A 21,846-nucleotide genomic window follows, 5' to 3' on the forward strand; every position below is an offset into this window, starting at 1 on the left:
AATCCTGCCTCGGGCATGGATGTGTGTGATGGCCTTAGGTTAGTTAGGTTTAAGTAGTTCTAAGTTCTAGGGGACTGATGACCTCAGCAGTTAAGTCCCATAGTGCTCAGAGCCATTTGTAACAGGTGAAGTGCAGATGTTTTTATTGGTGACTGAGAACAGATCACTGAGCAATATTACATCAGCATTTACTTCATTTGCAGGCTAATAATTATAGCTTTAGCAGTAGTATGTTATTGGATTCGAAAAAAAATGGTTCAAATTGCTCTAAGCACTGTGGGACTTAACATCTGAGGTCATCAGTCCCCTAGACTTAGAACTACATAAACTAACGTAAGGACATCACACACATCCATGCCCGAGGCAGGATTCGAACCTGCGACCGTAGCAGCAGCGCGGTTCCGGACTGAAGCGCCTAGAACCACTCGACCACACCGGCCGGCATTTACGTTCGTTAGTACCACCAAGTACATCAATGTTTATTTTCTCTTGGGCAGCAGGTCAGGCATTGAAATAGGGATGCTCGGACACCAAACGGTTAGCTCATACTGGCAGGCGAAGTCCAGTTGGTGGTTCAGCTACGACTGTACAGAAGAGATCAGTTAGTAAATTATGTGTTGGTTTGCAGGAAGACTGTTTGAAACGAGGAGAAACAATCAACATACCGATGTGTGTACATATTGAGTTACACATATAAAAATGTCCGCACTTATGCCCATTTCACCCAGCATAACTGCTTGAGTGCGCCTGTGTGCTTGTCCTGTTTGCTTTAGTGCTCTGCAGGGCCAAATTTCGGTAGGAGGTGGAAGGGGCTTTTGTCCAGTCAGGAGATTATGGGCTAGTCTGTTCTTAATCCTCGTAAATAGGTAGTGTGACGTGGACATAGTGTGTCGGTTTCAAGGAGGAGTGATTTTGCCATGACGGTGAGAGTCTTCCAGCACCTGGTGGAAATAAACTTTTCGAGGTCCTGGCAAGAAACAGCAACTTCTCGAGAAATTATATTAGTGCGAGCAGGAATTGGCAAGAAATTAGTTTTATTATACAAATATGATTTTTACAAGAATAATAATTGAGTTAGTTGTGGCTTGTTACTTCTATCTACAGCCACTATGGATCTGTACGTTGCATAATTAGATTGCATCGTGGCAGGATAATTGTTCGAAAGCCACACAAAACTTGTTTATTTACGAACTTAGCAGTAGTTGTTGTTTTGTAGCCTAACAGATATTAACTAACACAGCTCGCTAACAAACAGCGCTAACATAGATTACATCCATACGGACTGAACAAATCGGGTCTCGCCGAGGCTTGGGCATGGATGTGTGTGATGTCCTAAGGTTAGTTACGTCTAAGTAGTTCTAAGTTCTAGGGGACTGATGACCACAGATGTTAAGTCCCATAGTGCTCAGAGCCATTTGAACCATTTTGAACTCCCCGAGGCTTGGTTTTCGCGCTGATAATACTAACACGGGTAGCACCATACGAGGACGCTGGTTCAAATGGTTCAAATGGCTCTGAGCACTATGGGACTTAACATCTGAGGTCATCAGTCCCCTAGAACTTAGAACTACTTAAACCTAACTAACCTAAGGACATCACACACATCCATGCCCGAGGCAGGATTCGAACCTGCGACCGTAGCGGTTCCAGACTGAAGCTCCTAGAACCGCTCGTCCACTCTTGTCGGCGAGGACGCTGGGCTTGTAGTACAATGCCTTGGCTACTTCCCTGGGTAGTCTTGGTGAAGGGAAATCTGTACCTACCCTTTCCTGTCTTCTTTCAGTTGTCTTCTTTAGATATACGACAAATTTATAATTTCCTACTTTCGAATTCAAGTATTTTTCTTCAAAAATTAAGTATAATTGCTGTAAGTAAATAAAATATAGTACCAAAATGCTGACAATAGAACTCCACTTGGTGCAGCATGGACAACAGTGTCCGCGGCTTCAGATCTGTAGCACTGTTCTGCCGCTTGGTGAGAGCTGTGTGTGGGACACTACTGCCTGCGTGAAGTAACAAGATGGGAGGACCTAGTAGTCACAAGGCAGCTTGAAAAAAATTGCAGTCCAGTGAACGTTCCTAATTTATGCTCTGGAGGCTGATTGGCTGAAAGGCCTCTGTGTTGAAATAATTTCGTGGGACGGTTTGGAGCTCGCGAAACAGAAGTCGGCCATCAGTGCTCGTGGGCTGTAGGCTGTAAATCGTGGACCTTTGGAGCGGAATTTGTCTTTTAAAGTCTCCAACTTCCTGAAGAAAGGAGTCAGTGATCACCTTCGTCATCAACAAAGTTACTTTTCAGATACAGGAAGACTACAAGAATGAGTAGTCCACGCCTGGAGACGGGCGTGGAATTCTGTTTAGTCATTTTTCTGTTTTTAATGCGAATGTCTTTCAGTGAGCGTGCAAGGGCTCGATAGAAACAGCCGTCTTATCGGAGCGTGCAGCCATTAGCTCTCTGGACAGTGGTGTTTAGTGAAGGAGACGGTGTTGGTGAGATTGATTTAAGTAGTTTGTTCCTCACAACTATATGCCGAACAAAAACGACGATTCGTGGACGCGTGCCGCGACTTGATTGAAACGGAAAACGCGGGTAACTCTTTTCTGTAAAAACCATCACGGGTGACGAGACTTGGTGTAATGAATACGAACTTACCACAAAACGACAAAGTGCAGAAATTCACATGAAGCGTCAACGCTTTGACGGCACAATCGATATTCAAGCCTATGTGACTCACGAGTTGAACAACAACGCAAAAGAAGATCTTTTCTGTGTGTTTCACATGGACGTATGTAGGTCCAGGGCATTATACTCAATTCTGGGAAGAATATGTATAACGCCCGAAGCGTTAAAACCATCACCTTATTTTCCTCCTATTTTTTTATTAATTCAGTCTCGAAACTTTTTGGTCGGACGGGATTGCTTGTAGGAAAGGGAAAAAAATTCATACAAAGGATGTGCTGGTTCATGAGGTGCAGTAGTGTAGGCACCAGACTCATCTTTCGGAAAAGAAGTAACAGTTCACCGGTTCGCCACGTTTTACTGGCCATTCTGCATATTTTCTGCATCACGTCAGGTGAATTGCGGGATCCTTCCGTAAACAAGGCCACAGTTGATTCATTGCGTCGTCCTCCACGTAAGTTCGTGCTTAGCCTCTGGCGCTTCGGCGTCGACGTAGCGTTCGAGACCAGCCTTGCGTCTTCCCTATCTCGTGAGAATTGTGAGGATATCTACAGGTAGTAGAGTTAAAAACGAAAGGAATACATTTACTATGATGATACTGGAGGAGAGGGACTCCTTGTTTCAAAACGCCCTGGTCGGAATAAGAGTTAGAAACCTTGAAGGTATTCTACCTTCAAGGTTTCAAAGCTTTTCCCTCGTTTTACCTTGGAACCAGCATTGTAACGATTTCGTACAACGTATGGCCAGCCTTTCGCTGGAAGGTCCGATTGGTGTCTGCATAGGAACCTTGCAGTAACGTGTAGGTCTCTGAGCAGTATAGGTCACAACAGTGCTTCAAAACGATTTCGTGTTCGGGTGATTTATAGCACACACACACAACACGGAAAAAGACCGAGTTCGGTTTCAACCATTCTGGTAGAATAGGCACAGTACCAAGATAGCTGACATAATGAGTTATAGATTTTCCACCAAATAAAGACGTGAGAAGGCTGCGGTCATCTTTCCGTTTTGTTAACTTTAGTGAGTACTTTATATAGGTTATAGTGCAGAATGCGGTTTGTTTGAGTCCTTTGTCGCTCATTTTGAGGATCGGTCACTCTTTTGATATCACTGTTATCCGAAAAGTTCCACTGAAAATTCCGAGTTGGGTCTAGAATTTTGTCTGGCGCTAAACGTTGCTTTCACTTGTGGCAACGCTCATGGACGTAGGAAAAATACGGAGCGCAAGTAAACATTGTTTCTACATTAAATTATATATTTTTTGCAATATGGCTGTTTGAGGTTGCTCTCACCTGAGAGGAGACTAATGATACACCATGGCTTGCAGGATTATGCAAAGTAAAGAACAGGCCTTAGGTTGTATGAACAAGATAACTTTTTACGCCCCTGATTTTCGTTCTTAATCTATGCTGGGAAATATAGGAGATGCGAACGAGATTAACAGAGAAACTGTAATACTGTCAGTGAACTATGCCCTTTAGACGAAAGTGTTTAACTTAAGTATAGGTTGGATTTTACGTTTGGAAGTTAGTGACTGCACCGGAAATATTTCAAAAATGTTCAAATGTGTGTGAAATCGTATGGGACTTAACTGCTAAGGTCATCAGTCCCTAAGCTTGCACACTACTTAACCTAAATTATCCTAAGGGCACACACACACACACACACACACACACACACACACACACACACATGCCCGAGGGAGTACTCGAACCTCCGACGGGACCAGCCGGGAAATAATAATTCATTACGACTCACATGATTGTGGTTCACTAGTGCAGCCCCTTCGTGGCTTATTTTTGAGAGCTTACATATTTGATGTGTGATACTGATACTGTTATTTTCCGAGCGTTGTGGGAATAACACTCTGCGGACACTTGTCGTATTAAGAACTCCACAGGGCGTATAATGAGTATGTACACGTTATACAGAATAAAATTCCCAATCTGCAGCGGACTCGAGAACTCGGGATTGTTGTCTTCCACGGGCAGATCCTCTACCGATTGAGCTACTCAAGAACGTATTTACCCTGCCAAGAAGTAATCAGCGCGCACTCGCCTGCAGATTGAAGATTTCATTGTGCAAACATCCCGCAGGTTGTGGCTAAGCCATGTCCCCTCAATATTCTTTCTTACAGGAGTGCAAGTCCTGCAAGTTTCTTAGGAGAACTTCTGTGAAGGACGACGGTTCAAACCCGCGTCCGGCCATCCTGATTTAGGTTTTCCGTGCTTTCCCTAAATCGTTCCACGCATATGTCGGGATGGTTCCTATGAAAGGGCACGGCCGACATCCTTCGCCATCCTTCCCTAATCCGCTGTCTGGTCTCCTCCCCCATCCAACCCAACCATCCCAACTTCCGTGAAGTTTGAAAAGTAGGAAATGAGGTACTGCAGGAAGTAAAGCTGTGAGGAGGCTCAGTCGGTAGAGCACTTGCTTACGAAAGGCAAGGTCCCAAGTTCGAGTCTCACTCTGGCGAACAGTTTTAATCTGCCAGGAAGTTTCATGTACACGGTATGTTCTCCAGAAACTTAATTCGGTGCTATACATCTGATACTGAAGTACAGAGGACATGAATGAGATTTTCACTCTGCAGCGGAGTGTGCGCTTGTATGAAACTACCTGAAGATTAAAACTGTGTGCCGTACCGAGATTCGAACTCGGGACCTTTGCCTTTCGCGGGCAAGTGCTCTACCGAGTTCGAGTCTCGGTCCGGCACACAGTTTTAATCTGCCAGGAAGTTTCATATCAGCGCATAATCCACTGCAGAGTGAAAATCTCGTTCTGGAAACATCCCTCAGGCTGTGGCTAAACCATGTCTCCGCAATATTCATTCTTTCAGGAGTGCTAATTCTGCAGGCTACTCAGGAGAGCTTCTGTAAAGTTTGGAAGGTAGGAGACGAGGTACTGGCAGAAGTAAAGCTGTGAGGACGGGGCGTGAGCCGTGTTTGGGTAGCTCAGTTGGTAGAACACTTGCCCGCGAAAGGCAAAGGTCCCGATTTCGAGTCTCGGTCCGGCACACAGTTTTAATCTGCCAGAAAGTTTCATATTTTACAGAGGACATGTTGGACCTTTAATGTTATGTTTCATATAGGGACGTAGAAAACTACTTTTCATCGCTTTTCGTTCCTTTATCATGTTTTCGGAAGTATCTTCTACCCCAAAGGACGCAATAAAAGCTATACTTTTGCTACTAACGATTGCATCTCTTTTTGATGTCATTGTATGAACACACCAGTAACTGAACCCGGAAACACCAGTAACTCTCAGCAGGCGAACTTGTCAGAGCACCACGGTGGGATTGCGACCACCTACAACCATCATTCGGTGGTGATCGCTCGCGGAAGGCCGCGCCAGCCAGCGTGGGCGGAGCGGCGCGGTCGCGCAGCAGTCCATGTGCCGGGCGCAAGTTAATGCGGCGTGTTTGTTTACGCGCTGTTGGGAGGAAGAGAAGCACTGTTTGGTTGTGTGTTGCTCTAAGAGGAAATTTACGAGGCGCCAGGAGAGCCTGCCAGATGTACCGCCGTCATTGGGCGTCGCCTGCGCTGCCTCACTCGCGCTGTCTCCGGCGCGCATTCCTCCCGAGCGGCGCCTACGACTTGCTGCTCAATGAAACCGCAACGGGGCCGACAAATTCATTCTCTGTCATTACTATCTGCGCGTATTTCAAGCGCATATTTGTACCTGTTTTAATTATATTGAGCATCCGAGTGTCCGCATTTTCTTTCCCTGCTAAGATCTTCTCCTTCTTCTTTCCTTCAAGGACTGGGCCTTTGATCCATTCCGGCCTCCTTCCATCTTTCCCTCGGTTGACCGACGTCTCTTCTGTTCCTTGTTACGTAGGATCTTGCCATACTGTGAAGTCGATTTTCTTCCATCCTATCCATACGATTTTGTCCGCAGCTCGTGGTCGTGCGGTAGCGTTCTCGCCTTTCCACGCCCGGGTTCCCGGGTTCGATTCCCGGCGGGTCAGGGATTTTCTCTGCCTCGTGATGACTGGGCGTTGTGTGCTGTCCTTAGGTTAGTTAGGTTTAAGTAGTTCTAAGTTCTAGCGGACTGATGACCATAGATGTTAAGTCCCATAGTGCTCAGAGCCATTTTCCATACGATTTTCCAATTTTTCCCTGTAGTCGGGGTACCTTGCCATTTAGAGCAAAGATTTTAGGCTCCTGACATACAGGGTGAAAATTATTGAACAATATGAAAAAAAAACGTAAATGAGTTGCAAACTACGGCGTGCACACGCTTTATTCGACATGTAAACGTCACCACAGGTATTCGGGCTTAGCTTATGACGTGTTCGATATGCCTGCCATCATTTGCGATGATGTGACGCAGACGAATAGCGAAATTCTGCATGATCTGCTGAAGTGTCGGAACATCTTTGCTGTCGAGGACCTCCTGAATGGCTGTTTTCAGCTCAGCAATGGTTTTGGAGTTATTTATGTGCATTTGCCTTTAAAATAGCCCTCCAATAAGGAGTCACATGTGTTCAGATCCGGTGAATATGGCGGCCAATCGAGGTCCATGCCAGTGGCCTCTGGGAACCCCAGAGACAGAATGTGGTCCCCAAAGCGCTCATCCAGGACATCAGACACTGTTCTGCTTCGTCGGGCTCGAGCTGCGTCTTGCATGAGCCACATCTTGTCGAAACCAGCGTCACTCTGAATAATGGGGATGAAGTCGTCTTGCAAAACCTTCACGTACCGTTCGGTAGTCACCGTGCCGTCAAGGAATATCGCCGCGCGTGATTAGCCGAGCGGTCTAAGGCACTGCAGTCATGGACTGTGCGGCTGGTCCCGGCGAAGGTACGAGTCCTCCCTCGGGCATGGGTGTTTGTGTTTGTCCTTAGGATAATTTAGGTTAAGTACTGTGTAAGCTTAGGGACTGATGACCGTAGCAGTTAAGTCCCATAAGATTTCACACACATTTGAACTTTTTTTTTTAAGGAATATCGCACAGATGATTCCGTGACTGGATATTGCACACCACACAATCATCCGTTGAGGGTGAAGATACTTGTGGATCGCGAAATGCGGATTCTCAGTCCCCCAGAAGCGCCAGTTTTGCTTATTGACGAACCCATCCAAATGAAATAGGCCTTCGTCACTAAACCAAACCATATTCACGTCACTAATTCCCATCATGCCCCACGACCAACTGTGCAGTTTTAACATCCTAACGGAAACCGTTCAGAAGTTATGACGATTTTATTTCATATAGTTCAGTTACTGTCATCTTGTGTGTATAGATTCCTTAGTCTGTCCTGTCCTGTGTATCCCTTCTCTGATCTTAAAAATCTTTTTTTCTGCTGCTTGTATTTATTGTTGTCCTTTTTCCCCCGTCACCCAGGCTTCGCTACGATGTATTAAACTAGAGACTGCCATTGTTGTATAAAACTTCAATGAAGTCTCTTTACGAACATAATAGAAGAATTTTCTTCTTATTGTTCCACAAATTAGTCCTTACTTTGTTTTTCCTTAACTTCAGCGTTTCTCTCAAACTATGTATCAGAGCCTGGGTACTTAAAATACTTTAATTCTCATGGTTTTGTTTCAGTCATGTAGAATTTTTAAAAGGACATCATATTCACCGTTTACTCTGCTGCTGGTACGACGGATACAGGAGGTGCTTGTAAGTGAGTAGAAATGCAGGAAGGTTACCTCGCTATCTTTAGCTCTTTCAAATGTTGACAACGCAATCTATCCTCTCCTTTCTCTAATTGTTCATTCCAGCTAACATTGTAGCACTCCGTCCAGAATGGGTAATAATAGAGACGTAAAACAATAACGGTCATTACTATCGATCGACGGAAATCATAATATTGACACTATGCTTTTACTTAGACTTCTACCAAAAGCAAAACAAAGTCATTGACCCAGCGTCTATAGACAATGAAAAGGCTGCCTATGGTGTGAGAAGGAAGTATTTGTGGGGCATTCTGGGTAAGAGTCGCTACCTTAGGCAGTAATTTACGTTCTCAAAAGTCCACATGATCGTACAGAGATAGTCATAGACAGCGCTCAAGAACTGAGGAAACCATTAATGTCAACAAGGACCGACGTCAGGGCAACAGCCTGTCAACTTTGCCGTTTAACATTTGTTGTGACAACGTCCTACGAGAAAGGACTGGTGAGCACTATGGTCGTAAAATAGATCGAGAGATTAGTCTTTTATTTCAGATCGCCAAAACAATCTTCAGAAAACAGAATGTGAACGGCAGATCCCGGTCACAGTCGTGTCCAAATTACCAGTAAACAATTTAACTATCTCCACAAGCAGGACCAAAGTAATAGCACCCAAAGCCATTTTCAAGGACCTTACATTCGCCGTAAAGACTGCTTATTTCACAACTGCGGTTTCGGCCTGAAGGCCATTATCAATTGGTACTGCAAAAGGTTTTGATTCAACAGATATAATCTAACATGTATAAATCTAAGACCGAAAATGCCATATCCGCATCTAGGGGCTGTGGTAGACACGGCGGTCGGGCGGTATCGTTTGGCCTTCAAGGCCTGTTCGGTCAAAATTTAGTTTTATATTGTACACTGCCAAACTTAAGAAAGGGATACATAAGGTAATATAACGTAGTAACTAATCGGTGGAAATGCATGAAGGGCGGGAGCCTCTTGCCAGATGTCGTGCAGAGAAATCTTCGCGTCACATGACTTGAGGACAGCATGTCTATAGTTGCAAATGGGGCAGGTCCCGCAACACAAGGCAGTTGTCGTCCAAGTTTCATGCTACTTGACAGTGACAAATTATGTGAAAGTTACTTTCGTCCTTAAGTTTTATATACCAGCGTAGTTGTCAATATATTCTATTGCGATTTAGACTATTAAATGTCCGCCTCGGTAGCTTCGCGAGCAGCGCTGCGGATTGCTAAGCGAAGGGGACAGGGTTCGATTTCCGACCGGGTCAGAGACTTTTTCCTCCTCGGGGACTAGGTGTTGTTTTGTTTTTACGTTCGTATCGTCGTAATTGACCTTCCACTGGTGAGATAGCTGTATGGGCACGTCCCGAAAGCCAATAAGAAAACTTTAAAATTTATAATAGATAATGCCAATACACTACTTGCCATTAAAATTTCTACACCACGAAGATGACGTGCTACAGACGCGAAATTTAACCGACAGGAAGAAGACGCTGTGATACGCAAATGATAAGCTTTTCAGAGCATTGACACAAGGTTGGGGCCGGTGGCGACACCTACAACGTGCTGACAAGAGGAAAGTTTCCAACCGATTTCTCATACACAAACAGCAGTTGACCGGCGTTGCCTGGTGAAACGTTGTTGTGATGCCTCGTGTAAGGAGGAGAAATGCGTACCAACACGTTTCCGACTTTGACAAAGGTCGGATTGTAACCTATCGCGATTGCGGTTTATCGTATAGCGACATTGCTGCTCGCGTTGGTCGAGATCCAATGACTGTTAGCAGAATATGGAATCGGTGGGTTCAGGAGGGTAATACGGAACGCCGTGCTTGATCCCAACGGCCTCGTATCCCTAGCAGTCGACAGGCATCTTATCCGCATGGCTGTAACGGATCGTGCAGCCACGTCTCGATCCCTGAGTCAACCATCTGCACGAACAGTTCGACGACGTTTGCAGCAGCATGGACTATCAGCTTGGAGACCATGGCTGCGGTAACCCTTGACGCTGCATCACAGACAGGAGCGCCTGCGATTGTGTACTCAACGACGAACCTAGGTGCACGAATGGCAAAACAACATTTTTTTCGGATGAATCCAAGTTCCATTTGCAGCATCATGTTGGTCGCATCCGTATTTGGTGACATCGCAGTGAACGCACATTGGAAGCGTGTATTCGTCATCGCCATACTGGCGTATCACCCGGCGTGATGGTACGGGGTGCCATTGGCTACACATCTCGGTCACCTCTTGTTCGGATTGACGGCCCTTTGAACAGTGGACGTTACATTTCAGATGTGTTACGACCCTTGGCTCTACCCTTCATTCGATCCCTGCGAAACCCTACATTTCAGCAGGATAATGCACGACCACGTGTTGCAGGTCCTGTACGGGCCTTTCTGGATACAGAAAATGTTCGACTGCTACCCTGGCCAACACATTCTCCATATCTCTCACCAACTGAAAACGTCTGGTCAATGGTGGCCTAGCAACTGGCTCGTCACAATACGACAGTCACTACTCTTGATGAGCTGTGGTATCATGTTGAAGCTGCATGGGCAGCTGTACCTGTACACGCCATCCCAGCTCTGTTTGACTCAATGCCCAGGCGTATCAAGGTCTTTATTACGGCCAGAGGTGGTAGTTCTGGGTACTAATTTCTCAGGATCTATGCACCCAAATTGCGTGAAAATTTAATCACATGTAAGTTCTAGTATAATATATTTGTCCCATGAATACCCGTTTATCATGTGCATTTCTTCTTGGTGTAGCAATTGTAATGGCCAGTAGTGTAACTATATCTTCCTCACACTACGATGTCAGAACCTATAAAACATTAGCTACGTAACTTAATTATTTCAGTTTGATAATTCAAGCTTGAAGAACACGCCTCGTACGGACCCTTGATTTAGACTTGAGGTCCGCTCATAAAGTACTTTTTTATGTGATGTGGCTCCAGTTCCTTAATCAGTGAAATGATTGACGGTCAGAGTGAGATGCAGGTAAAAGAGGATTAATTTAAAGCGCTATCCCGTGTCAGTTGTAGGCGCTGAGCGTGTCCTCAGATGTATGTGGTCTCGTACAAGTGGCGGATCGTTAAGCAATCGGCTCTCGCAGCGGGAGGCGGGCAAGCCGCGAACCGGCGGTCCTCGCAGGCAGAGGCGCGCCAACAGGTGCCGACGCGGAACGCAAACGCCTGCCGCTAGGCGCCGCGCCGCTCTCTGTGGTCTGTGCGCTGGCCTTCTAGCCTCTGAGCCTCCGAGGGCGCCGGCCTCTGGGACTGTTCTGTCAGCTGAAGTTCCTGTAAGCGTACCAGCAGCTCTCACCGTTAGTCTTAGCCACCCTTGGGGTCAAGATGCGAACAGCTACTGTATAGTCAGGCTAGAAGAAAGGAGTCATCACTTACTACGCGTGCTTTTCTGCTTACATACACTACTGGCCATTAAAATTGCTACACTTAGAAGAAATGCAGATGATAAACTGGTATTCATTGGAAAAATATATTATACTAGACCTGACATGTGATTACATTATCACGCACTTTGGGTGCATAGATCCTGAGACATCAGTACCCAGAACAACCACCTCTGGCCGTAATATCGGCCTTGATGTGCCTGGGCATTGAGTCAAACAGAGCTTGGATGGCGGTAACAGGTACTGCTCCCCATGCAGCTTCAGCACGATACACAGTTCATCAAGAATAGTGACTGGCGTATTGTGACGAGCCAGTTGTTAGGCCACCATTGACGAGACGTTTTCAATTGGTGAGAGATCTGGAGAATGTGCTGGCCAGGGCAGCAGTTGAACATTTTCTGTATCCAGAAAGGCCCGTACAGGACCTGTAACATGCGGTCGTGCATTACCCTGCTGAAATGTAGGGTTTCGCAGGGATCGAATGAAGGATAGAGCCACGGGTCGTAGCACATCTGCTATGCAACGTCCACTGTTCAAAGTGCCGTCAATGCGAACAAGAGGTGATTTCCCTGAATCGCTTCAGGAAAATTCCGGGATGGTTCCTTTGCAAGAGCAAGCTGACTTCCTTCCCTTATCCGCTGGGTCCGATGATCTCGCTGTCCCCCCCCCTCTCCCCCCCAAATCAGCCAACCAAACAAAATCGTAGGGGCTGTGACGGACATGCAGAGCTCAAGTATTATAGGTCGAAAGTGCTAGAGACGAGGAGTGCTGGAAAAACTCTTACGTTAGTTGATTTTCAAACAGCTGAGCAAAACTGAACCTACTCTCTTTACTTATTCTGATCATCACTAAACTGACACACAATATTTTTTTTTAGCGCAACGCAATCTGACTTTCAATAATCCCTACAAAAGAATGGCCCTAACAATAACCTATACCTTTCATGAATCACTTACCTCACAAAAATCTTCGTTACTCGAACTACTGCAATACAGCGAGCGTCAATACTGCCAGCTAAATAAAAGATTCTAACTACTGAAGGCGCTAACTCCTGAAAGGCATAGTTAGAAAATGAAAGATTTTGATAGAGAACAAACAACGTGAACTTCCAGGCAGATTAAAACTGTGTGCCGGACCGAGACTCGAACTCGGGACCTTTGCCTTTCGCGGGCAAGTGCTCTACCATCTGAGCTACCCAAACACGACTCACTCCCTCACAGCTTTACTTACCCTAAACAGCCTACTTACACCCTTATCCATCCTCTTTGGGATTACTGCTGCGTAGTGTGGGTGCTTATTCAAATAGGATTAAGGGACTACATCGAGAAAGTTCAAAGAAAGGTAGCAAGTTATGTGTTATCTTAAAGTAGAGGAGAGAGAGTTTCACGGACATGATACGGGATTTAGGGTGGAAATCATTAAAAGAAAGACGTTTTTCGTTGCGGCGATATCTTCTCATGAAATTTCAATCACCAACTTCCTCCTCTGAATGCGAAAATATTTTGCTGACGTCGAACCTACATAGGCAGAAACAATCATAATAATAAAATATTGGAAATCAGAGTCTGCACGAAAAGATATAGTTGTTCATTTTTTTCCCACGCGCCGTTCGAGAGAGAGTGGAGTAATAGAGAATGAGTGTGAAGGCACTTAAGTGTGATTCGCAGAGTAGTCATGGAGATGTAGATTTAGCTTTAGCATTCAGGGGAACATTTCTTGCTGATTAGAAGAGAGCTATTTTTAAGATGTGTAATACCACCTACTTTATTGGTTGACAAAGCAGAACACTTTGTTACTTGAGACTACCATATTCCAAGAGATGTTCTTCTCTAATAACAGATTTCACGCGTGCGAGTACAGGGCTTATACCTGAACCATTATGTTATCGACTTTACAGTGGACACACCTTGCTCATGTATAATTCTGGAAGCAAGTGTACAGAGCTACTGGCACAAAGCTGAATGAGCCGGGCGGCTATTGTTGGCACGCACAGCTGCCGTGCCGGAGTACCGAGACCTGCATCGGAATGATCAAGTGCATACCGTCGCGTTGTAAACACTCTTAACACTCCGGCTTGGCGCATAAATTTTCGTGGAGACGTGCTTTCCTCTGCTCTTCAGTTTCTTCCTGGCATCTGCCTTTGCGTCGCCCGTGTGGTCTCCATGTCTCTCTCGCGTGTCCCTTGCACATTCCTCTGTCAGAATATTGGATCTATCCAGATTAAACTCATCTGTTAGTTGTAACGAATATATGCTACCGGACGGAAAGTTTGTATTAAACACACCGTTATTTTGAACAACGGTCACGGGTGTAGTTGAAAGCTTACAAGTTCTTGGCAGTGACGCCGGGGAATCTGTGTTTCTGGCCATTGAGGTTGCAATGCTATGAAACTGACATCAAGTGTACTATCAGCGTGTAGGATTTTGTACACGACCTGAACTCTTGATTATGTCCCATAAACTTTTGATAGGGCTCACGTCGTGGCCAAATCATACGCTCTAATTGCCCAGTATGTTCTTCAAATCAATCGCGAACAACTTTGGCCCGGTGATATGGGGCTTTGTCATCCATGAAAATTCCATCGTTGGTTGGGAACACGATGTGCTTGAATGGCGGCAAATGGTCTCCAAGCAGCCGAACGTTATCATTTCCAGTCAATAATTGGTTCAGTTAGAAACCCGCCAGTGTAGCCAAGAGCGCAAACGCGCTGCTTCCTGGACTCGGGTAGGCGCGCCGACCCCGAATCGAATCCGCCCGGCGGATTAGCGACGAGGGCCGATGTGCCGGCCGGCCTGGATTTGGTTTTTAGGCGGTTTTCCACATCCCGCTACGTGAATACCGGGCTGGTCCCCATGTTCCATCTCAGTTATACGGCTAGCAGACATCTGAACACATTCGCACTATCCCATGGATTACACTCAACGCAGACAGTTGGGTACACTAATTCCGTCCCGAGGGGTACGGGGTGGCGGCAGGAAGGGCATCCGGCCACCCTTGAACCATTAACATGCCAGATCCGATTAACGATGTCTGACCCTGCGTAACTGCGGGACAAGGCTCAAGCGATAGAAAAATTGGTTCAGTTCGACCAGAGGACACAGTCCGTTCCGTGTAAACACAGCCCATACCATTATGAAGCCACCACCAGCTTACACTGTGCGCTGTTGACAACTTAGGTGCATGGCTTCGTGGGGTCTGCGCCGCACTCGAAACCTACCATCAGCTCATTCAAGCTGAAATCGGGACTCGTCTGACCAGGCCATGGTTTTCCAGTCGTGTAGGGTGTAAACGATATGCGAGCCCAGGAGAGGCCCTGCGGGCACTTTAGCAGAGGCAGTCGTGTTAGTCGTCTGCTGCTATAGGCCATCAACTCCAAATTTCGCCGGACTATCCTAACGGATACGTTCGTCGTATGTCCCACATTGAATTCCCAGGCAGAGGTAATGCCTGGAATGTGGTAGTCTCGGCACACTCTTGACACTGTGGACCTCGGAATATTGATTTCCCTAACGATTTCCAAACTGGAATGTCCCATGCGTCTAGCTCCTACTACCGCTCTGCGTTCAAGGTCTGTTAATCCTCGTCGTGCGAACGTAATCAAGTCGGAAACCTATTCACATAAATCACCTGCGTACAACTGACAATTGCTCCAATGCACTTCCCTTTTACACGTAGTGTACGCGATTCTACCGCTATGTGTATATGAGTGTATCACTATGCCATGGCTCCTGTCACCTCGGTGTATTCTTGTATATGCAAATGATTAGCAGTCACGGAAAATAGGTAGGAATAAAACCGTCCGCCTTGTGTACACAAGGGAAGATTACGCATCGGGTTTCCCATTCAGCCCGATATGCAACGGTACAGTCGTTTTTCAGAGAAATGTGTTCAGAAAGGATGCTTTACAAACCTGAACGCTTTGGTTTTCCACTTCTATGACATACGGTGATTTCAATTTCCAGAACCATTTCGCAGGATTCTTCTTTGCACACTGAGTGATTGCACTGTTCGCTGAAGATAGATATTTTGTTACAAATAGTCACCTAAGTTCCAGAAAAAATCAAACAGTTTCCTGTCCGATTATTGACCTAGATAGTACGTAGTAGTAGAACACAATCATAGAGGGATATGTCGAGGGAAAAAGACCAAGAGGAAGACCACGACTGAGGTACATGGATCAAATCGTGAAAGATGTGGGATGTAACACCTATGAAGAAATGAAGAGAAAAGCTGAAAGACGCACAGAATGGAGACAAGCTGCCATTGTAGCTGTTGCAAACCAATCCTTGGATTGACCACTACAGAAGAAGAAGAAGTACGTAGTTAAGATTTCCCACTCATTGAAAGTAGCTGGTGGCGGGTTGCCAATACACTGGCACCTTAGCACTAGCCAGCCACTAAGATTGATGTTTACTGAATTTCGCACCCTGTTTCCCTGAATCACCTACGAATTTAATCACATTCTCCCTACTGTACTGCAATTTAACTTATTTCGTTATTTGCTATCCTTTCTTACGTTCCAGTGTGGTAAGCATTTCTTACGTTCTAATACGATTCAGAAAGCTGGGCGACCGTGTTGACTATAATGTTACAGAGCGGAATTAAGTCAGAGAGAGGGCGGTAGAGGGACGAACTGAATGAAACGGTGGAGAAAATCGAGAGCAATTAACGGGAAAAGACGTCGCAAGTTGGCATCCGAGGGGCACGCGTTGTCGCCGGGCAGCCGGCCCGGAATGCCAAGCGGCATTTAGGAGCGCAATTTGGGCGCGCGTGGGTCGTAATGGCCGCCGCCGCCAGGTAGCGCGTCCGCCCACGGCGCGGGGACGGCGCCTCCGTCTGCTCTCGCTTCGTTCTCACAGAGGCCACCAGCACTGTGAAAGCCGCGAACACGCGGAGTGGCGTCTTAAAAATGCCGAACGATGCAGGGGACTGGCGGCCGTCCGCTTTGATGAAAACCCCGTTGCTGCTGAAAAAGACTATGAAAGGTGTCCTGTTAGCACGGATGCGTGGGTTCTAGAGCAATGTGAAATAGTGAATAGTAAAAATATGGTACTCAACTTCAGTAACGCTGGTTACATCAATTGTGGAACGCAGGTTTAGCCTATATGTTCTGCGTTGGCTAGGGTCCCCTGAACATAAACTAACAGGGGAACCTCCCCATCGTACCGCCCTCAGATTTAGTTATAAGTTGGCACAGTGGATAGGCCTTGAAAAACTGAACACAGATCAATTGAGAAAACAGGAAGAAGTTGTGTGAAACTGTGAAAAAATAAGCAAAATATACAAACTGAGTAGTCCATGGGTAAGATAGGCAACATCAAGGACACCATGAGTTCAGGAGCGCCGTGGTCCCGTGGTAGGGTGAGCAGCTGCAGAACGAGAGGTCCTTGGTTCGAATCTTCCAACGGGTGTAAAGTTTAATTTTTTATTTTCAGTTTATGTGACAAGCTCTTATGTTTTCATCACTTTTTTGGGAGTGATTATCACATCCACAAGAAAACCTAAATCGGGCAAGGTAGAAGAATCTTTTTACCCATTCGCCAAGGCGGGTCGACAACAAATTACTGTCATGTGACGCACATGCCGTCACCAGTGTCATATAGCATATATCAGGTGTGTTTTCCTGTGGAGGAATTGGTTGACCTATGACCTTGCAATCAAATGTTTTCGGTTCCCATTGGAGAGGCACGTCCTTTCGTCTACTAACCGCACGGTTTTGCGATGCGGTCGCTAAACACAGACACTAAACTTATTACGGTTAACAGAGACGTCAATGAACGAACAGACAGATCATAACTATGCAAAAATAAAGAAAGTAAACTTTTCACTCGAGGGAAGACTGGAACCAAGGACCTCTCGATCTGCAGCTGCTCACGCTACCACGGGACCACGGAGCTCCTGAACTCATGGTGTCCTTGATGTTGCCTATCTTGCCCATGGACTACTCAGTTTGTATATTTTGCTTATTTTTTCACAGTTCCACACAACTTCTTCGCCGGCCGCGGTGATCTCGCGGCTCTAGGCGCGCAGTCCGGAACCGCGCGACTGCTACGGTCGCAGGTTCGAATCCTGCCTCGGGCATGGATGTGTGTGCAGTCCTTAGGTTAGTTAGGTTTAAGTAGTTCTAAGTTCTAGGGGACTGATGACCACAGCTGTTAAGTCCCATAGTGCTCAGAGCCATTTGAACCATTTTTGAACAACTTCTTCCTGTTTTCTCGATTGATCTGTGTTCAGTCTTTCAAGGCCTATCCACTGTGCCAACTTATAGCTAAATCTGTGGGGGGTGCGTTGGGGAGGTTCCCTTGTAAACAATTTTCTCTGCACCAAAGTCGGATATATTATTCGAAGAACAGTTCTAGACTAACAGTACTCAGTTTAAATCTCTAGGTTTGCGGTCTCTGTCAATACACGATAATTCTATTCACTGTTCTGTTTCTTGTGAAGACTAACCACTGTCTATCGACCACTGTTTCTATCTCACTCGACGACTTGAAGATAACATGTTTGTTTGTGTGGCCATCCTCCGCAGCAAGCATATAAACACTTGTTTTGCAAATCAAACTGCCTTTTCCTGGTGCTAGTTACTTTATTTATCCCATACGCGTTTCGCCTTCTTCTGTTCTAAGGCGGGATCAGTGGGATCTATAACGATACAGTTTTATTAGTTATAGATTATCAAACAGTTCACTTGGCGATTTTTTCTAAAAAAAAGTAATTACTTACGAGTTGCTGATTTGCGTTTCCTCACATGGTTCAAAAATGGTTCAAATGGCACTGAGCACTATGGGACTTAACATCTGAGTTCATCAGTCCCCCAGAACTTAGAACTACTTAAACCTAACTAACCTAAGGACATCACACACATCCATGCCCAAGACAGGTTCAAACCTGCGACCGTAGCAGTCGCTCGGTTCCAGACTGAAGCGTGTAGAACCGCTCGGCCACATCGGCCGGCCTCCTCACATGTGGTCTAGAGGTCGCACTACCACTTTTATCACTGCCGTATATTCATATCTTTGTGTTCTCGCCATCCACACACTGTTCACCATGTTTCTCACTCTTTTTTGTGGATAATATTGAAACGAAAAGTCAAAACAGCTGTCACCAAAGTTTTCAGCCACTCGCTAACAGCTGGTTCAATCGCCACCGCCCCCCCCCCCCCCCCCCCCCAACAAGAAAAAAAAAATTAAATCCGGCTCTATCCCCTCCTCTCTCTCTCACTGATACACACGCACACACGGTATAAACATCATAAATAGAAGTTAGTAACGAACATATACTTCGTTAGGTTGGCAACAAATAGGTAAACATACCAAAGAAGATGAAACACGTCTTGGAATCGCAATATTTACCCAGTGAAAAGAAGTGTACGACGAAATAGTAGTATCGAGTGACAGAAGAACGATAGTCCACCACGAAAAAGAGTGAGAAACATGGTGAACAGTGTGTGGATGGCGGGAACACAAAGATGTAAATATATGGCAGTGATAAAAGTGGGGCCGGCCGTTGTGGTCGTGCGGTTCTAGGCGCGTCAGTTTGGAACCGCGTGACCGCTACGGTCGCAGGTTCGAATCCTGCCTCGGGCATGGATGTGTGTGATGTCCTTAGGTTAGTTAGGTTTAAGTAGTTCTAAGTTCTAGGGGACTGATGACCTCAGTAGTTAAGTCCCATAGTGCTCAGAGCCATTTTTTTTTATAAAAGTGGTAGTGCGACCTCCAGACCAGATGTGAGGAAACGCAGATCAGCAAATCGTAAGTAATTACTTTTTTTACAAAAAATCATCCCGAAGTGAACTGTTTGATAATCTATAACTAACAAAACTGTATCGTTATAGATCCCATTGATGATGCCTTAGAACAGGAGAAGGCGAAGGGCGTATGGGATAAATAATGCAACTAGCAAGGGAAAAAGGCAGTTTGATTTGCAAAATAAGTACTTGAAGATAAGACGAACGTTCTGCAGGAGCTCCCTAGTAAGACTCAAACTGATTTACGACGACTTAAAACTGATAACTTATGCTTGTGCTCGGTTATTTAAGCGCGTGTCTCTTCTTGGTGGCGCTGCCGCTAGAGGGCCGTGATTCTCGCGGACAGCCTGATTGGTTTGCGCGCAGCGATGTTGCTGCTGCGGACGGACATCCACGGTGCTTCTGGTACCAATTATCACAAACGCTTGTTATGTAGTATCACAGTACAGCACAAACGGCTCTTAAACTGGAGCTACGCTCCGCAGTCGCAGGTTCTTCACTGATGGAGCTGGTTCCGAAATGTCTACTACCGAAATAATAATAAACCTTGCCTTCTCACCAAATCCGACATCGCGGGTCGTTACCACAGACATTAGTGTGGGCTCACTGCAATCCGCAACGACGTATGCTAGGCACTCCAGAAGACCACACCTCCCTCTCGGCAACAGCAGCACACTCGCACTGAGGTCAATATAGTGTCGAGCATTCTAGAACTCTGCTCCAGTCCGAGACCTCAGCTACAGTGGTCAACATCATCGACTAGGACCAACGAGTAGTGAAACGTCAGATGAATTTACTGTTGTAAATGTCGAACATTATACCTCAAGAGAACAGTTTGTCAATTAGTGCATCAAGCTGGCCTATGACAGTTGTAAATAAATGAAGCAATCCTGTAGTAAAGGAATGTATCAAAGTTACGCAGGTCTTTTAGTCATTTATGTAATGAAGTGAACTAATATTTCATGTGTTCTAGTTTGATGTGCATTCTCCCATAGCACTCAAAGAACCCACAATTATAGCCATATGGGCCGACCGCGGTGGACGAGCGGTTCTAATCGCTTCAGTCCAGAATCGCGTGACTGCTACGGTCGCAGGTTCGAATTCTGCCTCGGGCGTGGATGTGTGTGATGTCCTTAGGTTAGTTAGGTTTAAGTAGTTCTAAGTTCTAGGGGACTGATAACCTCAGATGTTAAATCCCACAGTGCTCAGAGTCATTTGAACCATTTTATAGCCAGATGAAAGTAGTTTCGTGTGGTTCCCAACACTCAGATCAGGTGAAAAATTATGTGGAAAGAAACAGTAAAAAAAGTTAGGCTTAGTGAGGTGGAAATGCTGACGGAAGGAGCTATTGTGAAAGTGACACCATGGAACTGGTTTCTAGTTGCGAGCCATGCCAAGAAGGTAGCCGCAGAAATATGGATCCGTGAAGGACTGATTGAGGAACAAAACGAAGAGATGATAACATCTTCCAGGATCCGCTAGCGGGGCCTCGTCTTCTCTCTGGACTGCAGACCGTCACGACCCAGATACTTTTCCCTCGATTGGATCACTCTTACACGTATTATGACTATTCGATCAGATCTGTGACTAATGTCAGTAACTCCAAATGCACTATCCCATGAAGGACGGGCTAATGACCTCACTATTAATCTCTTAATTCCCCACCACTACTTCACTCCTCATCAACCAATCCACCAATCAACTTCTGACCTCAAATCCTTCAGGCGACAAGCCACAGCACACTTGAGGCTAAACGCAGCAACATAAGCGACGCTTCCATCACACACATATTCTTTATTACGGCGATCAGATTTGCTAAGCACCTCCCTTACAAAGGATCACAAAGATTGGATTTTTATTTGTACTTTTTGTATCTGTTACTCGTATAAAAGGTGCCTAGTGTTGATGTATTTTTCCGCCGTCCTTGGGCAATGATGGAGAGAGGGAGAATCTTTGCGAAACTCCGAATGTGAAACGGGCTGTTAAAGACGCTGGTCCTTACTGGCAACTCCTACCGATCTGTACGTGGAGAAGACGGGTTCCATGTGGGAACATAACATTGCGTAGAGGATTACCAGGTCTCGCATTCTCCTTATAACCTATGGTAACCTTCAGTAAATCTTACAATCTTCCCATCAGAGCAGTTTTTATCTTGGTTCTGGGGCGATAATTCCCAAACACAAATATGAAAACCTGTATTGTGTGTGTGTGTGTGTGTGTGTGTGTGCGCGCGCTCATATATACGCGTACCTCCCTTTGGGGTGAGGGGGTATACTAGAGATTTCTCTTTTTAATAGTTTTCATTCTCTTCCCGTAAAATCAGCAATGACTCACTGGAACGTCAGACACATTTCAG

The sequence above is a fragment of the Schistocerca americana genome, chromosome 1 (assembly GCF_021461395.2).
Source record: "Schistocerca americana isolate TAMUIC-IGC-003095 chromosome 1, iqSchAmer2.1, whole genome shotgun sequence".
Classification (NCBI taxonomy): domain Eukaryota; kingdom Metazoa; phylum Arthropoda; class Insecta; order Orthoptera; family Acrididae; genus Schistocerca; species Schistocerca americana.